Source organism: Microcebus murinus, chromosome 14 (genome assembly GCF_040939455.1).
Source record: "Microcebus murinus isolate Inina chromosome 14, M.murinus_Inina_mat1.0, whole genome shotgun sequence".
Taxonomy (NCBI): domain Eukaryota; kingdom Metazoa; phylum Chordata; class Mammalia; order Primates; family Cheirogaleidae; genus Microcebus; species Microcebus murinus.
Window position 1 is genome coordinate 42,500,860 of NC_134117.1, and position 24,011 is coordinate 42,524,870.

Here is a 24,011-nt window from a genome sequence, read left to right on the forward strand (position 1 = left end):
TGGGTCTCACTGTTTTGAAGTACTGGCAACTCCCATCACAACCAGGAGAATCTTTATCACTCCTGGGATGCTCTTACTTATTTTATATCCTCCCAAATATTGTCTTATGTGTCTGGGCCTATGATATGGAACCTTGAGACTCAAGAGTTTTTTTTCTTTGTTACCATCATCTGCCTCATCAAATTAAGATAGACCAGACTGTTCAGCCACCCAAAGGAAGAAAGGGTGGAAATAATAAGTGATACCTGGTGAGGGAAGAGGGAGAGGAGCCCACGAATACTTGTAAATTTTCCTAGCCCAGACTCATTGCGTGCAATCTGTGAGCCAGGAACTGGAGATACAGAGATGAATCTGAGAAATGCTTGTCCTCTGGAAGTTCAGAGCCTATTAAGAAATTATAGAGCCTAATAAGTAACTATTGCCAATGTAACAAACAGTTTCAGAGAAATACACTTTCCAGAAGACTAGAAAACTGGAAAAAAGTGAAAAATGGAAAAAAAAAGTTATTTATGGACATATGGACATTAACTCTGCTTAGTCCCTGCTGATTCCTTAAAGCAGGAGCACATAGATTGGCAGAATAAGTTTTGTCCTAAATGGTCCAATAAACTGTTGACTGCCTGCCATATGCATCATGGTTGTAAGGCTACATTATTGGCGCGACAATAATTGAGGTTTCCAGATTTGACAAGACCTCCCACGCATGGTGTCACCAGCAGTTCTCAAACTTAATGATTTACTGCTGGCTTGCAATAAGCATGTTCTAGGTGAGCTCCATGCTCCTGGCATCTCTGCTGAGGAACGAGGATTTTGCTTCACTAATCACATTAGGTTGTGTACTCAACTCTCCAATATCTTCAAATAATACTTCACTTATAAAAGAGTAGAGCTGGGAAGGCAACTTGAGTGTCTTTTCTGAGTTAACTAATAAAGAAACTATTGTCAATATATGGGGTAATGTTAGTCAGTCTTCCAGGAGGGGAGAGATTTTAACTCTTAGCTTGGTCCATGCTATTCCATTTCTCTTATCAGCTCATTTTTAAACTTACTACATCTTTATCCACTCATCGATGGTTAAAGAAAAAACAAAAATAAATAAACTTACTGCAAAAGGAAAAGTGGTGAATATGTGGTCAATTTCCCTTTCTGTCAAGAAAGTCATTAAGGACTAATGTTTTTCTGACATGTTTGGAAACTTTGAACACAGTCTGTGCTGTAGTAATTTGACATGAAACCTCAGACGTGCACAAGTGGAGATTTGGCTACACTTTCAGATAGAGAATTCCTATTACCCGGGCAATCTGTAGGATTAAATGCCTTATAGTTACCAATTTATATACACAGATAGAATCTTCTCTCACTCATAAAGTGACAGTGACAGCTTATCACCCACATAATCCCCCTAGATCAGTAAACCAGCCAGGAACTAGGACTCTATGGAGCTTCTGCCCTTCAGACCAAAATATCTATAACATAAACTCCAAGGCGGCAATGCCTTAGATTTAGAGCTCTGGTTTGATTTAACTTCAATTCCTTTTATAAAAGAAAATCTATCTTTTTTCCCCTCAAAGAACTTCAGTAGCTATCTGGCTAACTAAGAAATCTTACTGACAGTTATAGAACAACCAGAGTGAGAGGGGCAGTGGAGGAACTGACAAAATGGAATCACTTCAATCTTTGCTGACAAACAAAATTCTAGAAAGGCTGTCCTTGCCCTTAAGCAATTACAATTACACTTGGCCTTTGAACAACGTGGTTTGAACTCTGCAAGTCCACGTATACACAGATTTATTTTTCAATAAAAGTTACATGAAGTGTGCCTGCCTCCCCCACCTCCCATCCTACCACTTCCACCTCTGCCGACCCTGAGACAGCAAGACCAACTCCTCCTCTTCCTCCTCCTCCCCTTCCTCCTCCTCCTCAGCCTACTCATCATGAAGATGACAAGGATTGAGACCTTTATAATGATTCACTTCTACTTGATAAATAGTAAATATATTTTCTTTTCCTCATGATTCTCATAACAATTTATTTTCTCTAGCTTACTTTATTGTAATAATACAGTATATAATACATAGAACATACAATATGTGTGTTAATTGACCAATAACTTCTGTTATTGGTAGGGCTTCTGGTCAACAGTAGGCTCTTAGTAGTTAAGTTTCTGGGGAATCAAAAGTTATATACATGGCCAGGCACGGTGGCTCACACCTGTAATCCTAGCACTCTGGGAGGCCGAGTGAGGCAGCAGGAGGAGTGCTTGAGTTCAGGAGTTGGAGACCAGCCTGAGCAAAGGCAAGACCCCATCTCTCCTAAAAAGTAGAAAGATCCGGCCCAAAATTGCAGCAGGCACTTCTAGTCCCAGTTACTGGGAAGTCTGAGGCAGGAAGATCACTTGAGCCAGGAGTATGAGGTTACAGTGAGCTACAATAACGCCAGTGCACTCTACCTGGGGCAACAGAATGAAACTCTGTCTCAAAAAAAAAAAAAAAAAAAAAGTTATATATGGGTATTCAGCTGTGCGATGGGGTGGGGAGATGTCAACATCCCTAACCCAGATATTGTTCAAGGGTCAACTATAATCTTCAAGCTTCTGCAAGCCTCTGCAGGCCTCAGGAGTGGAAGAGCTAAGAGGTATTTGTGACTGTTGCAAAGAAACAATAATTGAAAAAACAATAATAATTGGCTGTCTCTTTATTCCCCCTTTAGCTCACCCTATAAATTTTTGCTACCTAAGTAAAAATGGTATTCTGAATATTGAAAGGGTTTATTTCATGGGGATGTGTTAAAACTATCTCATCATTTTATGAAAATATAAATTATTAAATTGTCCTAAGTTTGAAATAAATAGGATCAGCCTAAACATATTGTTCTGTCTTCTCAGTTGGTATCTGGTATTCTCCATCAGCCAAAAACTTGATGGGGGCACTTAGATTTTATCCACACACATAAGTATATTTTTAGACATGGGATCCAATTACCCCTCAATCTATGGAAATAAAAAGAAATATAGGATACAAAAATGAATCAGAGTCATACAAAAAAAAAAAAAAGAGGTCTGTGGTCATCAAACCATTGAGACATCTGCTTGCTATTAAAAGTACCATAAACACCCAGAAACATTCTCTGGAAATCAGCTCCAAGATAATGGTAAGACCTAGTACAAAAGCAAATGATGGGTAGCAAAAGCTTTGTAAGAAAAGTTATGGAATTTTTTTCAAATTAAATCCTGGAAGAATATATTCAGTACCAATAATTGATAGTAGAAACTCTTAGCAAAGTATGAAGACAAGAAGAATTCCTTTATGTGGCAAAGGTACCTACTAAACACCTACAGCAAACTGAATAATCACCTAGTAGAAGCATTCTCTTTGAGTCAGTAAGAAGAGGCCTGCTATTATGCTTTATCAAATTCAAATGGAAACTTCTAGGTAATGCAGAAACAAAAAAGGGGGAAGAGAGAAGAAAGGAAGGGAAAGAGGAAGGAAGGGGAAGGGAAAGGAAGGAAAACAAGAATGAAAGAATGTAAGTACTGGGAAACAAGAACAGCATCATTTTTCACAAATAGTGTAATTTCCTACACATAAAATTCAGGAGACTCTATAGACCAAAAATTAGACACAAAAGGAAAGTCCAGATGTTAGGTAGATAGTGAGAGATTCTGGGTCTCCTGGGAACAAAAGTAGGTGCTGTTGCCCCCACGTTGGTCCTGCCCAACCCTGATTCTTTATTCCTGGGGGAGGAGGGGATACCCTACAAATCTGCCAATCAGAACTTGGCGTGCCAGCTGCAAAAGAATACAGAGGACTCTCTAGCCCACAGGCCAAGCAGCATGGGTAACATCAAGTCCAGAAAGTGACCTAGAACCCACATGCATAGTAAAGGCTCAGGTCATGTGACTCCCAACTGTCCAATCAAAACGGTTCCCTGGTAACCTCTGAACTATGAGGGAGGTCCCTATCCAGACACTATAAAATAAGATGCAGACCATAGCCAAGCTTTCTCTCTTTGCACCCTTCCTTTGGCTTTGCCTTTGCTGCAACAACGGGTCTGGTCGTCATCTGTGGCATATGTATTACACTCTATAAACCTATATCTTGCTCTTGCCCTATAATCCTATCTTTCTCTCCTCAGTAAACCTCATTTTTGTGCTTGCTCAGTTTTGGCTGGCTTGTCGTTCTTCACTGGTGAGCATGCCAAGAACTGACATTTCAGACTACAACCTGACACAAATAGTTTGCTGAACATAAAATCAGTACCCAAAAAAACTGAATTATATTCCTATAAATAAGCCACAATTAGAAAATGTAATTTTTAGAGGTATTATTTAAATTATTTAAAATAACCTATAAGGTACTTGAAAATAAATTTAGCAAAGAATGAGCCATAATTTATTGAGGAAAAATACAAAACTCTATTGAAGGATTTAAAACCTAAGTATTTATGGATGGCAGCATTCAATATCTTGAAGATGTCACGTATAGCCAAATTAATCTATAAATTGAATGTAATTGCAGTCAAAATCTAACAGGGTTTTCCATGCAACTTGACAAGCTGCTTCTAAAATTTATATGGCAGCGAGCAGCCAATTCTATTAAGTAATCAACAAGACAACTTTGAGGATAAAGGACAATGTAGGTAACTCACCGAATCATATATAATGGCATTATACAGGGATAGTAAATAAGAAATTAGAATATTTGCCAAGAAAAGACAACTAAAATGATAGACAAAATAGCCCAGAAACAAATTCTTGCTTATATGAACACAATATTATATAACTAAGATGATGTAACAGATTAAAGGGAATGAATGAACTATTCAATAGATGGTGCTAGAACAGTTAATCTGGTAGACATTAACAGTGCTCAACAACTTCCAAGGTTCCTCTCTTTCCTGATAGACTAAAGTCCACACTTCTATACCAAATACCACCTTGCAGTTGGTCAGGCCATGTGGCAGGGTATAAACAATGAAAGGGTTATACCCTGCCAAGGGCCCTCTTCTCTGCACTGCTAGCAGAGAAGTATTCTGTGTATTCTGGAAGGTAAAGCCACGAAACTGTAGTCACTTCTGCCTGAGTCTTTGAGAGACTTGTAGAGCAGAGAATCAACTGTGCTTAACGCTTAATGGCTACCAATGCTGGACACGTATGAGCAAGAAACAAATCTTTGCTGTGTTAAGACATTCAGATTTGGGACTTAATTTGCAACTGAAGCAAATTAAGTTGCTTCAATTATTGCATTATCCTGATAATGCAATTAGCCTGAGGGGGGAAAAAATTAAATTAGATCCCTAGCATAGACCACAGGTGGCTTTTAACTTAATTTAGACCTAAAGATGAAAACCTTGAAAAAAATTTTAGAAGAAAATATACAAGAATACCTTTATGGGATTCATGAAAATGGCAGACTAGTGGTGACCTCCTGGCTCTCAGCTCCCAGAGTAGGAGGTGAAGAAGGGACAGCTACACACGAGTAGATCGCTCTCCCACAGGAACGGCATCGTGAATCTGCAGAGAAGCAGCACAGGACAAGCAGCGCTGCGGGAGAAAAATAAAAAGGTGCATTGGAGAATGGACCGCAAAGTCCGGAAAGCAAAGCGTGAGACATACAATAGGGAATAGAGCGAGGGACCCCCGCGCCCGTTGGCCAGCTGGGGCAGTGGGATCTGACCCACAGGAGGACGACTCTTCCTCCACTGACCACGACACTCACTTAGCCAGGGAAGCGCCTGAAGTCAGTGCAAAGTTGTGGCACGGGCCGTGTGGAGAAGAGACAAAAGCAGGAAACACTTGGAACGCTCCAGTGCTCTGTGCTAGGTCCGCACTGGGCGGGGGTGGGGGGCACTGGTCTGAGTGGACACTTCCGGATGCGTAAGAGGGAGTGTGGAGACAGGCACCTCACCAATGGCGGTCGCTGGGACCAGAGCAAGGGAGGTGAACGCCTAAAAGGAGGCTCTGCCCTTGGAAAGTGCTGAAGATTCGGCTGGCACAGGGTGGGACAGAGAGTGCAGAACCCCCCACTGGACTGACGTGAGTCAGTGCATCAGGGAAGCACTGGAGACAGCCAGCGGCTCCTTGAGACAGCCTGCCGAACCCAGCACCCACCGCCGCCCAAGCAGTCGCCTCCAGTGCTGGCCCTCTGTGGGTGGGCAGCCGCCATTTTGGGGGTCCGTAGCCTAAAAACGCTGTGACGAGTTGCCGATCTGGGCGCCAACCCTTCTCCAGCCCAGCAGGGCAAGCCCAGGCAACGGACTGAGGCGGCACCAACCACTGCCCCTGCCTGGCAGAGCCGCCCCCGCCCTTGCAGGAGGGGAGTAAGGAGAGAAGCCGCTTTCTGAACATTTCTCCCTCAACCCGGGCCACTTGCCTTTTCCCGCCAGCTGGACAAACCCCTCCCTTGGAGGGGCGGAGTGGTGAGGGAGGCCGCTTTCTGTGCTGAGACCAGCGGTGGCCTTGGGCATTCCTTCTCCCCAAGCCTGGCAGCTTGTATTTCACGCTGACCAGACAAACCCCGCCGTTGGAGAGGCAGAGTAAGGAGAGAAGCCGCTTCCTGGACTGAGTCCCGCAGGGGCCTCAGCTAATGCCCCTCCCCCAGCCCGCAGGGCAAACTCTGGAGGCAGGGAGAAATGAGAGAAGTCCCTTTCTGTGTGTGACTGTCCTGAATCTGTGGGACCTTGGAACTAAGCAAGTTAGGGGTCAAACTATTGATTCAGTCTAGCAGGTAGGTTGTTTTTTGGTTTTTTGTTTGTTTTGAGATAGCGTCTCACTCTGTTGCCCCAGCTAGAGTGCAGTGGTTTCAGCCTAGCTCACAGCAACCTCAAATTCCTGGGCTCAAGTGACCCTCCAGCCTCAGCCTCCCCAGTAGATTGGACTACAGGAATGTGCCACCATGCCCGGTTCATTTTTTTTCTATATATTTTTAGTTGTCCAACTAATTTCTTTCTATTTTTAGTAGAAACGGGATCTCACTCTTGCTCAGGCTGGTCTTGAACTCCTGACCTCCAGTAATCCTCCTGCCTCAGCCTCCCAGAGTGCTAAGATTACAGGCATGAGCCACCACACCCGGCCCAGAAGGTAGGTTTTGATCATCTGATAAGAACATAACACTAGGGCTCACCCTTGGCACCCAACCCACTGCCAGCTTTGGGGCTTGTGGTGTGGGAAGGAAAATCCTAGCCAGAGTCCTTAGCAATTGCACCTATTGACTCTCCCCACCTGGAGCTGCCTCACAAGTGTGGCAAAAGAGCCCTGAATAACATATTAGCAGCTCTCCCCTAGCAGCATATCAAGCAACCACAGAAGTATACACTCTCAGGTTCATAGGTACCTGTTGCTCTTCTTACCCCACCTAAAGTGGCAACAGGGCATGAGTAACCCTTGGGAGTGACAAGACATTTCCCAAAGACCAGGGCACTCATATACCCCATTAGGGGGTTTAGAGCCCAATACAAAGGAATTGGAATACTTTGATAATCAACTCCTCCACGCAAACTACAAGCAACAAAAGAGAGGGCAACTCCATAGACCAACACAGTGCCTTCCATTTCAAACTAGTGGAGGGCAGCGGAGTCACACACACAAAAGTGATTCACCATCTGGGAGACTAAGCAAGGAGTCCAAACTCACTAATCTCCTTTGGCAAGAGGTGAAGACAATAGGTGAAAGCCAAGCCAATAGGCTAAAACACTTCTAAGGCAATACAGGACCAGAGCATGTCTCCCCAGCACTGTCAAGGAACATCCCTTTGGTGACTTGGAGATAAGGCCATAAATCAGCCCCAACATCCCCAGTTCTCAACAAAGTAGCCTGATGAGAAAGAATCAGCAAAAGAACACAGGAAACATGAACGATCAGAGAGAAAAGTCACCTCCAAAAGAAAATATTCAATCTCTATCAATAGATACCAACTTACATGATATGATTAAACTGACAGAGGAAGAATTTCAAATATGGATTATAAGAAAACTCAATGGCATTGAAGAAAAAATGGAAACTTAACATTAAAAATACACAATAACAATAACAATACAGGAAATAAATGAAAATTCTCTAAAGAAATCAAAATACTAAAGAAAAACCAAACAGAAATCTTAGAAATTAAGGAGGCATTCAAGGAACTTCAAAACACAGTGCAAAGCCTCAAGAACAGCATGGATTATGGAAAGAATCTCGGAGCTTGAAGATAATGCCTACGTGCTAAACAATCGGATGAAGAGAAAGAATACAGAAACAAGAGAGAAGAGCAAAACATACAAGAAATGTGGAATTATGTAAAAAAGCCAAATATAAGAATCATGGGCATCAAGGAGAGAGTAGAAGAAAATATACAAGGGCTGGAAAACTTATTTCATGGAATACTAGAGGAAAATATGCCTGGCCTGGCCAGAAATCTAGATCTCTAATCATTAGGGAAATGCAAATCAAAACCACAGTGAGATATCACCTAACCCCAGTGAGATTGGCCTTTATCAAAAAATCCCAAAACAACAAATGCTGGCGAGGAGGTGGAGAGATAGAAGGCCCTTACACTGCTGGTGGGACTGCAAATTAGTACAACCTATGTGGAAAAGAATTTGGAGATATCTCAAAGAACTAAAAATAGAAATACCATTTGATCCAGCAATAGCACTATTAGGCATCTATCCAAAGGAAAGAAAGACATTCTATAATAAAGACATCTGTACTCAAATGTTCATGGCAGCACAATTCACTATTGCAAGGATGTGGAAACAACCCAAGAGCCCATCAATCCCTGAGTGGATTAATAAAATATGGTATGTGTGTACAATACTACTCAATTATAAAAAATGATAGTGATCTAGCTCCTCTTATATTTTCCTGGATAGAGCTTGAGCCCATCCTCTGAAGTGAGATATCACAAGAATGGAAAAATAAGCACCATATGTACTCACCATCAAATTGGCATTAACTGATCAACACTAAGGTGCTCACATGGTAGTAATATTCTTTGGGGGTTGGGGTGGGTAAACTCACCATTAATGGATGTGGTGAGCATTGTAGGGAGCAAAGGGCATGCCTCAAATCATGGTTTGGGTGTGCAGAGTCATAACATGTAACCAAAATGTTTGTACCCCCATAATATCCTGAAAAAAAAAAAGAATACCTTTATGACATTAGGGCAGAGAGGATTTTTTATATAAACTACAACAAAACTCAAACCATAAGGAAAAAGACTGATAAGTTTAAGTACAGTAAATTTTAAAATTTCTCTACAACAGAAGTCAATGTAACCAAAGTAAAAACTCAAGCTACATTTTGAAGAAAATTTTTGCAACCTATATACTGATATACAGTATATAGGTTATATACTGATATACAGTATATAACCTACAACTGATATAAAATTAGTATCTAATATATGTAGACTTCTATAAGATAAGAATATACCACCCTCTGAATAAAGAATATAAGCAAATATTTCTATTATAATAAATATAGTAAAACAATATTCCAACTAAAGTAGATGCAAATGCTTGTGATGAGGGAAACCACTTAAAAGATATGGTATATAGGCCAGGCGTGGTGGCTCATGCCTGTAATCCTAGCACTCTGGGAGGCCGAGGTGGGAGGATCACTCAGGGTGAGGAGTTCAAGACCAGCCTGAGCAAGAGTGAGACCCCGTCTCTACTAAAAATAGAAAGAAATTAGCTGGACAACTAAAAATATATAGCAAAAATTAGCTGGGCATGGTGGCGCATGCCTATAGTCCCAGCTACTGGGGAGGCTGAGGCAGAAGGATCACTTGAGCCCAGGAGTTTGAGGTTGCTGCGAGCTAGGCTGATGCCACAGCACTCTAGCCCAGGCAACAGAGCAAGACTCTGTTTCAAAAAAAAAAAAAAAAATGCAGTTTATGGCTTGCCCAATAGTCTCCTCTGTCCTTTTAGTGCTGCCCAGTGCTGGAGTTCTACAAACCAACAGGTTTTTATTATCCAGTCTTGTCTTGTTTCTCTTAGAAATTTTTTCCCCTAATGAGATTATAAACTCTCAAGACAGGGGTTGAAATCTGTGATCCACATGCCAATTATGCCTATTCTGCCTGTAGGTATTTTGGGTGTATCTGGCATGATGCTTTTTCAAAAGATTTAATTTGAATGTCTCTAGGTGAAGCTGTGAAGCTCTGCATCCACAACATGTCCCACCATTCTCTACAGTCTTAATATCAGCCTAAGTCACATATATGTTACCTGTCTGACATATGTATGCACTCGTGTTATGACGTCTGCCTATGGGCAGTGATTAGCCTTCATTTTTTAAATTTTTTTTTTCTTTTGAGACAGAGTCTTGCTTTGTTGTCCAGGCTAGAGTGAGTGCCATGGCGTCAGCCTAGCTCACAGCAACCTCAAACTCCTGGGCTCCAGTGATCCTTCTGCCTCAGCCTCCCGGGTAGCTGGGACTACAGGCATGCGCCACCATGCCCGGCTAATTTTTTATATATATATCAGTTGGCCAATTAATTTCTTTCTATTTATAGTAGAGACGGGGTCTCGCTCTTGCTCAGGCTGGTTTTGAACTCCTGACCTTGAGCAATCCACCCGCCTCGGCCTCCCAAGAGCTAGGATTACAGGCGTGAGCCACAGCGCCCGGCCTCATTTTTTAAATTTTTAATAAATCTATGAAGTCACTAATGGCCAAACAACATGCTGTTTGTTGGAGCAATACAAATAAATAAGTACAGTCCCTCCCTTCAATGGAGCTCAAGGCGTATTAGAGACAGATGTGTAAATAAATAAATTACAACACTAATAAGTGCAATTAGAGGTATATACAATGTAGTACCAAAAGCTAGGAGAGACTGAATAAAGCAGGGATGAGAGGGTAGGGGAGTGGGTAGAGGCTGTTTGCAGAGGCTTCTTAAAGGAGCTTTCAGAATGTAGCTCAGGCTACAATCTGAAAAATAAATTCCCAGGCAATCAAAAGGACAATGAACATTCCTGGCAGAGGAATGTTTGAGGTCACGATGACACTGGACTTCAGGTTCTTGGTCCCCAAGTCAATTGGCACAAAGACCGGTAAGATTTAAACAGGCAAGCCTTCATTTGGGGCTTTTGCTAGAACAAAAGGGAGACAGAAGTGGTTAAGAGGCATCCAGACTGGCTCCCAGAACAAAGGGCTGGGAAACTTTTAAAGGGGAGAAAGGGAGAAAGGTTTAGCACCAGTATTGAAATCACAGCATGTAGAAGCAGGGTTTTGTTGGCAGCTGCACACCCAGAGATCATGCCTCTTCATATAATGCATGTCTCATTAGCATGTTAAGCATCCTTGGGTGTGATTTCTGGCATTAAAATGAGAGAAAAGGTCTACCAGTGGTCAATGTTGGGCTTCCTCTTGGCAACAACCAGTTTGTGCTGTCTTTGACTGGGGTTAAAGGGCCCCAGCTCTGATGATTGCCACATCCTGTTAAAGAAAGCAGTATTATGTTCTGCTGGAGCTGGGTGTTAGTCATTTTCAAAGCTTTTGTTCAGTATTGTAAGCAGACTTAAGCTTTGGATCAAGGCGCAGGCAGGTGTCAAAGTCCACCCCCTGTACTTTCTCAATCCCTCAATCATAGAGGTAAGAATCAAGTAAATGTAGTACGAAGAGTCAGAATCTGTTTAGACAAACATATCACAGATTGGGTGGTGAAGGAGCTCAGAAAATTTCACACCAAAATATTACTCCTTGGTATAAAGACTATTTTGAATTAAAGGCCATACAAGATCAAAAAGCAATGAAAGGGACTTTCCTTCTATCTTCATATGCCAGACTGACCCGAACAAAAGATCAAAGGGGGACTTGACTTCCCTTCCACTCCCTGTTATCTCAATATATTGCAAAATGCAACCAGACCTGCCCAAATCATTTAAAACATAGTACCTGTCTCTCAGGTTAATTTACAAGTCAATCTGTTTTCCACATCCATTCATCCTCCCTGGAAACCATTTATTTTATCACCCCTAAACAGAATTACCTATACTCTTCATTCTGCCCCCTCCTCTCTAAAAGGCAGGCATAAAAATATCTGAACTTCACTGAGATATTTTGGGTAACCACTCTGTGATTCTCCCCATCTATGTGGTAAATAAAGCTTTCTCTTACTAATCAGCCTTAATTGTGAGTTTGTTGCAGTCCAAGCAGGTCCATCTGGCTACCGTCCAAGAAGCCAATATGCTGAGTCAGCAGGTTTTACAGCAGAGAAAGAGTCTTTATTCCACATAGGGCTAAGCAGGGAGACAGGAGGAATTTCTCAAATCCACCTCCCCAGGAACTTGGGAGACAGGGTTTTTAATAATAGTTTGGCAGGCAAGTGATTAGGCAACTAGGTTTATTGATTGGGGCAAAATTCTAGGGATATAGAAATCATCTTCCTGCGCTGTTTCAGTCCCTGGGGTCACAATTCCAGTTGAGCCAGTTTCTTGATATGAGCCTCTGATCTTGTCAGATTTTAGAACCCTTGGTTCTTGGCGCTTATGGCCAAAGAATGACCAGACACTCCAAAGTTAGGTAAACACAAAAATGAGGTTTATTGAAGAGAGATAGGATTATAGGGCAACAGCAAGATATAGGTTTACAAAGCATGGTCCATATGCCACAGATGACAACCGGACCCATTGTCGCAGCAGGGCAGGCAAAAGGAAAGGCAAAGAGAGAGAGTTTGGTTATGGTCTGGGTCTTATTTTACAGCATCTGGATAGGGATCTCCCCATGGTTCAAATGTCACCATGGTTCCACTTTGATTGGACAGTTGGGAGTCACATGACCTGAGCCTGTTTAATTATGCCTGTGGATTCTAGGTCACTTTCCAGACTTTATGGTACCCATGCTGCTTAGCCTATAGGCTAGAGAGTCCTCTGCATTCTGTTGCAGCTGGTGCACCAAGTTTTGATTGACAGATTCTCCCCCAGGTATGGAGAATCAAGGTTGGGCAGGACCAAGATGGGGGCAACAGCACCCACTTTTGTCCCCAGGAAACCCAGAATCCCTCACTATCTACCTAACAGTCTGGGTGGGCCACTCCATCCACTGGAAAATATCTTAAAAACTACCTTTAGGTTTTGAAAAATTGATGTTATCAATGGAGAAAGTTAAGAATTTTTATGATCACCAGCTATGGGAGAAGAATCTTTATGACCACCAGCTTCGTGGCTCCAAAGTGGCAATTACAGGGGGACAGTTACTAATTATTATTATTATTTTTAGCTAGGCCCTTACCATAGTTCTTGTATTGCACCCCGTTATTAAAGGGTGATTTCGAGTTGATCTTTCAGCAAACTTTGGGGGGAAAGGGCAAGTTTCCCCTCACCCCTCCCATGGCTTATAAACAACAAACATTTATTTCTCACAGTTCTGGAGGCTGAAAAGTCAAAGATCAAGGCATTGACAGATTCCACGTCTGGTGAGGGCCCATTCCTCATAGACAGTGCCTTCTCACTGTCTCTTCACATGGTGGAGGGACTAGCTAGCTCTCTGGTGGTCTCTGCTATGACTAATCGCATTCATAAGAGCTCTACCCTCATGACCTAATCATCTCCCAAAGGCTCCACCTCCTAATACCATCACCTTGGGGTTAAGATTTTAGCATAAGAATTTTGGAAAACACAAACATTCAGAGGATAGCAGAGGGTGACAGGAGATGAGACAGTGGATATATTACAAAAAGCCTTATATGATTATAATTAAAACCAGGTGTTACCAAAAGCTCAGCCACTTGTCCATGATGCTGAATCAGGAAAATGAGGAAAGTTTGAGGAAGAAGGAAAGAGAGTTTACTCTGCCAACAAAGGAGGAAATATGGTAGATTTTTCTCATCTCAAAATTCCAAATTTCCTAAACATAGGCAGAAATACAGAGCTTTTAAAGGGAGAGTTCTCAGGTTCAATAATTACAGTGGTTAACTATTCTAATTTTCCCATCTTTGCCAAAGATAATGCCAGTGAACTCTGCCAGCTGCCCACCTTGGGGGCAGGCACCACCTGGGAGTTTTATTTTTTTTTTATTTTTTTTTTTTTTTGAGACAGAGTCTCGCTTTGTTGTCCAGGCTAGAGTGAGTGCCGTGGCGTCAGCCTAGCTCACAGCAACCTCAAACTCCTGGGCTTGAGTGATCCTTCTGCCTCAGCCTCCCGAGTAGCTGGGACTACAGGCATGCGCTACCATGCCCGGCTAATTTTTTATATATATCAGTTGGCCAATTAATTTCTTTCTATTTATAGTAGAGACGGGGTCTCGCTCTTGCTCAGGCTGGTTTTGAACTCCTGACCTTGAGCAATCCGCCCGCCTCGGCCTCCCAAGAGCTAGGATTACAGGCGTGAGCCACAGCGCCCGGCCCACCTGGGAGTTTTAACAAATGACTTAACCTGCCCCAGGGATGCAGGCCAGGCTTCAGCTCTCAAAAACAGTGGGGGAAATTTTAAGGAGACAAAATCTCTTTGCCTTTTTTTTTTTCCAGGCCATTCCCTCTGTTACATATTCCCCACTCTCAACATTCCCCTTCCATATCTATGGGAGGAGAGGCGACTATTTTGTTACACATGGGCCTATCACATGTTAAATGGGTGACTTTATACAAATTTCCCAACCTTTCTGTGTCTCAGCTTCCTCAAGCGTCAAGTACAGTTGATATTTTCTTCCAGTGTTCTAATGAGGATTTAATGTGATTATATTTGGCTAAGTTCTTAGCATAGCACCAGATACATGAGAGATGCCATCAAGAAATGGTAGTTTAATCTGATTCATAGGGCAGCTCCCCAGGCCTATTAGTAACTCTAATGGCCTTTCTAGAAGGTTCTCTATGTGTGTCTTCTAAATACTCATCTGTATATTCTAAATTTTCAATGATGACATACATCTTTTATGATGTCTTTTATATTAGAATTAAAGCTTTTCAATTTTTAAAATTTTTTATTGGTACATAATATTTACACATATTTATGTAGTGCGTGTGATATTTTGTTACATGCGTAGAATGTATAATGAGCAAGACGGGATATTTGGGGTATCCATCACCTCAAATATTTATCATTTCTATATGTCAGGAACATTTCAAGTCTTCTCTTCTAGCTATTTTAAAATATACCATACGTTATTGTTAACTATAATCACTCTACTCTGCTATAAAACATTAGAACTCATTCCTTCTATCTAACTGTATGTTTATACCCATTAATGTACCTCTCTTCATCCCACCCCACCCACATATCCTCCACTCTTCCCAGCCGCTAGTGTCTACTATTCTACACTCTACCTCCATGAGATCAACTTTTTTAGCTCCCACTTATGAGTGAGAACATGTTTTTTATTCCCATGTTTAGTTTGTACCTAACCAGATAAATTATTCACCAGTACCTATGACTGACTCACTCTAATCAACTAAATTATACAGAATTGCTATTGGCAATTTTGTGCTCCATTTTAGGAATCCCTGGATTTCTGAATGTTTCTCCAAAACTTTTAAAGGACTAATTGTGGTCAGTTCTGTGTGCAGACACCAAAAGAAACTTCTAACCACAAATCCCTGTTATACGACTCTATCCCATTGCCTAAAATCTCTTAATGTACCACTGCAAGGGCCAAGGGAAAACTTCCCCTTCGCCATCTGAAGGTTTGCTAAAAAAATCAACTGACATCAGGCAGATTACTTGGAGAGAAGGCATATAAATTTATTAACATGCATATGGAGAAGAACCACAGAGTGATTATCCCAACTCTCCAATGGGGTTCAAGAGCTTATATGTCATCCTGTGGTTACAGAAAGAATGGGGACTTGGATCATGGCAAAACAGGTTATGGGAGAGGGAGGAGAGGAGGCCTGGCTAGCAAAGGTGGTCTTGTTATGTAGATGGAACGTCCCAGATAGCAAGCAGCCTTCAGAGAGAGTAGACAGTAAAAGTTTCTTTCATACCTTAATAGGTGTCAGACTCAGTTGATCTTTCCTAGATCCATAAAAGGGAAGCCCTCTGAGAAAACCTGGCTTTTCTCTACAAATGTAAATCTCCCCCACAAAGGACACCTTTACAGGGCTAGCTCTGTTTGCAGGCTCTCTGAACAGCCATCTCAAAATATGTCAAAGAAGTATATTTTGGGGTAAAATCCTTTGATTTCCTTCATAGCCCTTTAGTAATTGTTATATACAGTAGGACTCTACTAAAAAAAAAAAAAAAAAAAGAATGTCCCCTTTCTCAGCTAAGAATAGCCCTTATCAGGGAGGGTCTTTTTGCAGTCATGAGATAGTAATATATTCCCTCTCTCATGACTCAGAAAATATGTCTACAAATCCTCAAGTTGCCTTTTGAGGGCACTGACCCCGTTTTTTATGCCTCGAAAGTGAAATTGTTTCAGAGGCAGACATCGCCTAGAAAGAAATTTGCAGGCGACCCCCATTGCTATGATCAGCAGGGCGACCTTTACCAACTGCAAAACAAAATCATTTGCAGTCTCTGCCGCTGCATTAATGCTTCATTCAACCCTACAGCTCCGTGGCCGCCCGAGGACAAAAAAGACATTGGAGTGTGGCAGAGCATGAATCGGGACACATTCACAGGCTCGTAATTGTGCTGTGTAAGGACAAGCCTTTGTTCCCTGGCTCCCACATGTGCTAGTGTCCCCACCATCTGCAGTGACCTCGCTGAGACTGCTCCCCTCGCCCGCTTATGTTGCCTTGGTGGGGTTAGACTGACACAGAGTTTCTTTGTTGCTTCTCTTCTTTTACCTGTGATTTCCTATTCATTCGGGAGGGGGAGCACTGGATTTCATCTGGCTGGCGTGGTGTTTGGCTTCTTTGGAGAAAGCAGCCACCAAGGAGTGAAATTGGCGTTGGGCAATTAAGAGACCTAATTCCCCAGGTACAGAGAGAGAAAGACAGGCATGGACGAAAGAGATTCCTATTCAGATCTCTTCCTTTCGTACAATGCAAACTGCAGTAGGCCTACTAATACTGGACCACTGTCCAATAAGTGAGGAGGGAAACACTTTTCCATTAGTAAAACTTAGTCACCAAGAGGGCCAGGCTCTCAAGGCAAAGGGATGGTGATAAAAGGAGCCCCTAAGATTAACTATGAGTTAACCACTTGGATGAAATTATAAGATTAATTTCAAATAGTGTTAAGTTTGGCAAAATCCCAAGTGAATATTCTGAAAATGTAAGATATGTAACTATGTGTTCACATATCTTATATATATTTATATGGTTCCCCAATTAGATTGTAAGTTCTTAATGTTTACAATGATTGTAAGTTCTTACAGTTCTAATGACCCTATAAGGTCTAGTGTAGTTTGCTGCATGAACTAGCTTCAAAAAATGAGAGAAGGAAAGTAACATTTGCTCTGTACCTACTCTTTTTCTTTTGTATATGCAAATTCATTCAGTTTAATACTCAAAACAACGCTGTTAGCACAATTTATTATCAGCATTTTGTAGATGTGGAAAGGTGCTCAGAGTTTGAGGGACATGCTTAAGGACTTACACAGAACAAGGGGAGACAGACACCCAAATCCTGGTCTCTGTGTCTGACTTTAAGGCCTGCGTTTTCTCAACAGCACCTCCTAGTCTCCCAAATATGTATTCATTTAACTTCTTTTCAAACATGTGTATGTGTCTATGTATATTTTAAATGTTAACCAAAAGTAAATATTTACTAACCAGCACACATTGAAGCATGTATGATAGATTCATGATTATAGTTCTAATGACACAAAAAAGATTCTCAAGTGCTTTCTGAATCAAACAATATTAAGTTATGCTTTATATCATTTCAGTGCTAATTGAAAATAACAGGCAATCTGTATACATTAACTCTATGGAGAAGATAATTTGTCTACAGTGCTTAAAATGATAATACTGATAGGAAAGAGAAGAGAAGAGAGGAAAAAATCAAGATAATGAAGGAAAGGAAGGTTAATTCTGTGCTAGCTTCAGAAAGTAACTTAATCTAGGTTTCAGAGCACTGTGCGGTTATTTCAAAGTCTGAATTATAGCAGTTAACAATTTCAAAAATATTTGGTTGACATCTCACACCTTGTAAGTAGCATTGAGGACTTTGTATTATAGGGCAACACAGGTTCTTTGTGATAGCAACAGAGGTTACAAGCTCTGGCCTATGCAAAATTTTCATTTCCACCCACCAAAGAATTCCAGAAGGCACTTTTTTAATGAAAGAGAAATATAAAACAAAACCAAATAAAAATATCTGATATTATTGCCGAACACAGGTTCAGCTGCCTGCCACCTGAGAACCAAACATGAGAGATAATTGTTGGTGAAGAAAAGGTGGTTTATTCAAGTGCTGGCAGCCTGAGGAGATGGTAGACTATTGTCTCAAAGACCATCTGACCTCCTCTGCTTACTGAGCAAATTACAAATGGAAGGGGTACGGGGGTTGGTGGCAGAAAGCAAGCTTTGTGCAAGTCATCATGATTTGTTCAACGGTTATTGGCAAACAAGAAGTCATCTGGTGGATCTTGTTATCAACAGTCTGTGATTAGCCTACTCCAGACTCTCGATCTATTTTCCTCAAGGTCGTTTTGTAATCTTGTGTCCAGCACTTGTGTAAGCAAGCAACAAGTTAGTTTGAAACTTTTAAGACAGAACAAGATGAAAGCACACTGGAAGCAAAATGGCTTCCCTTTAGCTAGCCCAGCATGACAGCCCTAGTGGCCCTTGGGGTGCACTTGCAGTATAACTTCCAAAATAAGAGCACAGCATTGGAGCCCACAGTTCAGAACTATAGTGGAAAAATAATCCCCAAAATTCTTAGCTGGAATGTACCCCTGTTACAAAAGGCAGATTAACAAAAGAAAGAGAAGTTTATTAACATAAATATGAGTAGTTCTCTAAGAGGTAGATTTAAATTCCTGCTTATATAGCATTTTCAATAAAAAACAATGAATTGTTAGAAAATTGACAAGACACAAAGGACAAGGACTTTGAGTCTTGGCAATTGAAGAATGATGAGGTTTATAAATTTGGAAAAGAGAGTTTTATTTCTCATAAAGAGTTGCAGGCTGGCCGTCTTGCAGTCCGGGAAGCATCACCTCTGGCCAGAAGCAAACAGCAAGCAATTCCAGTGAAGACTGAAGGGAATAGGAATTTATGCTGAGAGGGGTGGCCAAATATACACATTTAATAATCTACAGAAGGAGTCATGAATAATTATGAAAGGAGAAACACACATATGTGCAGTTGAGCTTCATGCCCCTTCATGAGACCCATGTTCAAAAGGTGGCATTAGCATGATCTGAGGATGGAGTTTTCAGCCCTCTGACACCAAGAAGTGAAGGAGAGGACATGAAAACTCTCACTGTGTATCCTCCGTGGACTGGCCAGAATGACTCTGCGGTCAGTGGTCTCTTATCAGGCCTTCCTGCTGGTCAGTTGTTGTGTCAAAACCACCAAAAGGGTTGGTTGAAATACGCAATGGAACAAGTCTCTCTAAAGGGCTAGTTCTGTTTAAGCCTTAGGGAGGAGAACCTACTGGCAGTTAGTGAGGGAGGGGGTATAACAAGGCGTGTCTAATCCGCTATCCCACCATGGCCAGGATTTCAGTTTTCAAGGTTTCTCTGGGTTTCCCTTTGGCCAAGAGGGGATCTTTCAGTTGGTTGAAAGGCTTGGGATTTTATTTTTGTTTCTCAGTCTCTAAGGACAGCAACTTGGGAAAATGAAAATAAATGGCAGAGAAAGGCTAGTTAGTAAAGCTTGTTAATGTAGATTCTTCTGGTACAATCTCCAGACTAATAAGGTCCAAAGTTGTCTTCAGAGGTTAACCTTTGTTCTCCTGGTGGAAGAGGGGAGAGGATACCTTTGTAAATCAGTGTTCTGTTTTTAGGCAAATAGAGGGAAGGCAGAGAGCTTTCATAAATCTGGTTTTCCTTAAATGTCTTCAGCTCAACAATCTTTCATATTTGGACATAGCATATTCTGGTCTTCCATAGAAGAGAAATCTAATGTAAAATATAGCATGAACTGCACTCGCTGCTGAATATATTAAACTTTACCTGGGCCCCGAGGTCCTGAAAAACACAGATAGTCAAGAAATCCCACCATCACCAGGAAGGAAATCAAAGTATTTCACCCCAAAATATATTTCCTTGATATAATTGAGAAATCAAATGAGAAGGGCTAGAAATACAAGAATAGATTTAAAAAGCTGTCTTTTGAGGAAGAGATATTTATCTATGGCAAAATCTACATTGATGTGGCCAGGTTTTATCTCTATCTAGGAAAGATTAACTGAGAGTCTGACACCACTAAAGGTCTAAAAGAAACTTTCACCATCTATTCTCTCTGAGGCTGCTACCTGTGAGGTTTCATCTTACATAACAAGACCATCTTTGCTAGCCAGTCTTTCCCTTCTCCCCCTCCCATAACCTATTTTGCCCCTATTCATACCGCTATTCTTTCTGTAACCTCAGGATGGTATGTAAGTTTCTGTTCTCCATTGGGAAGTTGGGAAAACAAGTAATTCAAATTCTAAGCTGTTAAAAAAACAAAATCTAAGCTGTTAGAACTCTAAATTATTTTGAGCCTTAAAAGAAATGTGGCTATGCACATGTGCCCACGGGTGCCCAAACCCTGGAGGCTGAGGGGACGGCTCAGGGGCACCCACACTGCCCCTACTTCCCTTTGGGGGTTTGCCTCCCCCTTTCCTTCAACAAACCCAGTCCTCTTATCATAGAGTTCAATACACCCATTTGACAGATGGAGAAACTGAGGCCCAGAGAGCTGCTTGAGATTCAGTCGAGGTTCCCAGTGGCATATCCTCTCTTCCGTTCCTTAGGCCTGTGTGCCCATGGAAGGGTGGGCTGGGATCAGATGACCTGACACAGCTCCCCATTGCTGCTCATCCCACCTCAGGGATCCTTCCCCAAGGGGTAGTGGTCCTGGGCCAAGGTGCCCCTTGCACCCTTCCTCTTCTGGTTGCCAAGCAACACCCCTGCTCTCAGCCTCTTCTCCTGGAACTCCATGGGGGATGCTCTGAGAACTCTTGACCTCCCACCAGAAAAGAGTGAGGATTTGGAATTCCCTGGACCCAGGTTCCCCCATCCCTTCTTCCTTTCCCAGAATTCTCCAAGCAAGAAAGAACAGAAAGAGACCAGAAACTTTAGTGTGTGTGTGTGTGTGTGTGTGTGTGTGTGTGTGTGTGTGTGTGAGAGAGAGAGAGAGAGAGAGAGAGAGAGAGAGAGAGAGAAAGAGAGACAGAGAGAGAATACACAAATATGCTCAGAGCTTAGTCTCCAAAATCTCATTCATTCAAACTCCCAAGTCACAGGACAGCCCCAGGTGGAACCGTTGCCTGCCCGGAGCTCTTCCTCCAGTGACCAAAGTTGGGATAACTTGGCTAGAGAGCTTGTGCAGGTAGCATCTTTCAGGAAAGTTTGGCATGGCCTATCTTTGCCCTGTGATCTTCATTTCCACGTTGGACCCGTGCATATATGACATGGTTTCTTCCGTCAGATTGGCAAGTATAGGACTTCTCCCTATGCTGAGCTAGGGAGAAATGAAAATGGGGTAAGATGAATAACATCCCCTGGGGGGATGAGATTTACAACGGATGGGAAGGCTTTCCAAGGTAAAAAATGAGAAGGAACCACCCACTAGATAGAAAAGACCTCCAGGGAGAGGGAACAGTAGCTGTACCACCCCGGAGGCAGGCAGTCTTGAAGCAAAAAGGATGGTATGGTTGGCACTGAGCCAACATGGGGGACAGTAGGGAGTAATGAGGCTGTAGAGATCTGTGGAAGTATCACACCAGGCAGGGACTTGTACTCTGCCCTGAGGACTTTCACTTTTATTCTAAGTTAATTAGGGAGCTCTTGAAGAATGAAACCAATAAGGAGGCAGGGTTGCTTTTGGGATACTGAAATTGATTCTTAGAGAGATCCTGGAGGCTATATTAAAAAAAAAAAAAAAAAAAAAAGACAAACCCTTTGCCTTTAGATGAGCCCCAGGGCTGCTGAGTACAGTTGTCCCAGTTGTGCACTGCCCAGGAGTTTGGCATCTTTCTGGAAGACACATGAAAATCCTAGACATTGAGTGTTGTATGTTATGGTGATGGTCTCCCAACATGTGAATAGCAAGCGCCTGGAAGAAGTGACACCACTTTCTAATTTGTTCGAAGGAGTGTGTCCCCTAAATTTAGACAGGTATGGGTAACCGGAGGTTCTGAACTAAATGTTAGGATGCAAGTTCTTGTACAGGATTGGAGGATTCCAGCTAGGGGTAAAGGGGGAGCTTTGAGTGTCCAGCACATGGACTAGGGGGAAGAATTTTTAAAACTTGAAAAAAAAAAAAAACTGTGCCTATGGGGCCCAAGTCATGTGACAGGCAGCTATAACCTAAAAGTTATAACTTTTGTTTCTCTGGTTATAGATTAAGGCTTCCTCTTCACCTGGATTGTTTTGTAAAATGTTATAAATGGCTGAAGGGCACCACAGAAGACCTGTCCCTCTTCATTGTTGACCTTCATTATAGATTAATTTCCCTCTTACCTTTCTCACAAAAAGACTTCATGGCCATCACATTGTCTTAAGATGGAATGTGCAGTGGCTCACGCCTGTAATCCTAGCACTCTGGGAGGCCAAAGCGGGAGGATTGCTTGAGCTCAGGAGTTCAAGACCAGGCTGAGCAAGAGCGAGACCCTAGTCTCTACTAAAAATAGAAAAAACTTAGCTGGGCATGGTGGTGTGCACCTGTATTCCCAGCTACTTGGGAGCCTGAGGCAGGAGGATCGCTTGAGCCCGGGAGTTTGAGGTTGCAGTGAGCTAGGCTGATGCCACGGCACTGTAGCCAGGGTAACAGAGTGAAACTTTGTCTCAAAAAAATAAAAAATATTGGCCGGGGGCAGTGGCTCACGTCTATAATCCTAGCACTCTGGAAGGCCAAGGCAGGAGGATCACTCAAGGTCAGGAGTTCGAACCAGCCAGAGCAAGAGTGAGACCCCATCTCTACTAAAAATAGAAAGAAATTAATTGGCCAACTAAAAATATATAGAGAAAAAATTAGCCAGGCATGGTGGCGCGTGCCTGTAGTCCCAGCCATTCGGGAGGCTGAGGCAGAAGGATTGCTTGCGCCCAGGAGTTTGAGGTTGCTGTGAGCTAGGCTCATGCCACGGCACTCTAGCCCATGCAACGGAGTGAGACTCTGTCTCAAAAAAATAAAAAAACAAATAAAAATTAAAAATGTTAAGATGGAATGCTAAATATACTCTTTTACATTGGGAAGGAAATGAAAACACCCCACATGGAAAAAAATAACAGACTAACTAATTAAATTATTGTAACTCATAAACCAGCCATGTATAGAAAATGTCATAATCCTGTTAAATTTGTTTTCTGCCTATATAAGCAACAGCTTGACTTTTAACTTCAGAACACTGGCTTCATTTCTCTGGAGTTTGTGCCTCCCAAATGGCCATTCCCAGTTTTTTGCTTGAATAAACTCTTAAAATTGGATTCTGATTTTTTCAGTTATTTCAGCTTGGCAATGACCTCCTTGTCTACCTATGACAAAGCCAGACACAGACCTTCCAAATCCCCATTCTTTGTCTTATAAATGATTGTTTAAACAGTTTGTCCCAACTAACCGACCTGGACAAAATACCCACTAACTTGACCAAACTTTAGAGAAGTCTCTCCTTTCACCAGCCCCTGAACTTTGGCCCACCTTCGAGCTTAATCAAGTATTGGAAGCTTAAATAGGCATCAGAATGACAAACAAAATCCCCCAAATAACCCCTCCTGAGTATCACTTGATCAAAAAAGAGAGACATTTTTTTCTGCTCAATTGTCCAATCACAGGACCTGCTGATGCCACTCCCCACATCTGGTTCTTTCTAGCCTTGCTTACTCCACTCTACGAAAGAAAAGCTCTTTCTGCCCAGCCTTTGAGACTTGTAGATATTATGGTGATAGCACTCTCCTAGTGCAATAGTTCCTTTCTGCCTATTGCAATAGTCCTCCTTCCCCAGTTGTAATTGTCTCTCCTTACAAACTCTGAATTTGTTTTTTGGCACTGCCTAAA